Here is a 572-nt window from a genome sequence, read left to right on the forward strand (position 1 = left end):
GAAGTCAAGTCCATCCCCATTTCACAGACCAGGAACCATCTACAGAAGGATGCAAAGGACCCCACGGCAGGTCCAGGTACCCATCCACGAGGCCCCCCCCGCCGCCCCCCCGCCACCCCATCAGGACGTGACCCTGAGACCTCTGCCCCTGGCCTCTCCCCAAACCCAAACCTCTAGTCAAGGCTGCACTCACCTCCCAGGAGGGTCTGAAGGGTGAGGAGCTGGAATCATGGACTTTCCTCCAGCCTCTACCCCTGACTTGTGTCCCTGGGCCTCCGTTTCCCCAGCCGTCCAGAGAAAGGGAGAGTCCCGCAGCCCCCTTTCCCAGCTCTGGGGGTCCAGGAGCAAAAGACCTCCGACTCCAGAAGAGGGGAGACCCGAGACCCGCGGAAGGAGAGGACCCGCAGGCCTCCGGACTGCTGTCCGTGGTGCTGAAACCGCATCCTCCCTGGGAGCCACAGCCAGTAAGCGAGCGGAGTGGGGCACACAGACCCTGTGCACCCTAGCTCACACACTCCAGTCAGGGACACATCATCTCACACACACACACACACACACACACACCTGTCTCT

The 572-nt window shown here is 62.2% G+C and overlaps 1 protein-coding gene across 1 annotated transcript in view; it reads right to left on the bottom strand.

Annotated features, from left to right (window-relative positions):
- Positions 1-572, bottom strand: part of HCN2 (hyperpolarization activated cyclic nucleotide-gated potassium channel 2) — a 23494-nt gene that overhangs the window by 19531 nt on the left and 3391 nt on the right. The gene's annotated exons all lie outside the window — the stretch shown is intronic.

Source organism: Bison bison, unplaced genomic scaffold (genome assembly GCF_000754665.1).
Source record: "Bison bison bison isolate TAMUID 2011002044 unplaced genomic scaffold, Bison_UMD1.0 scf7180017864203, whole genome shotgun sequence".
NCBI classification, from domain to species: Eukaryota; Metazoa; Chordata; class Mammalia; order Artiodactyla; family Bovidae; genus Bison; species Bison bison.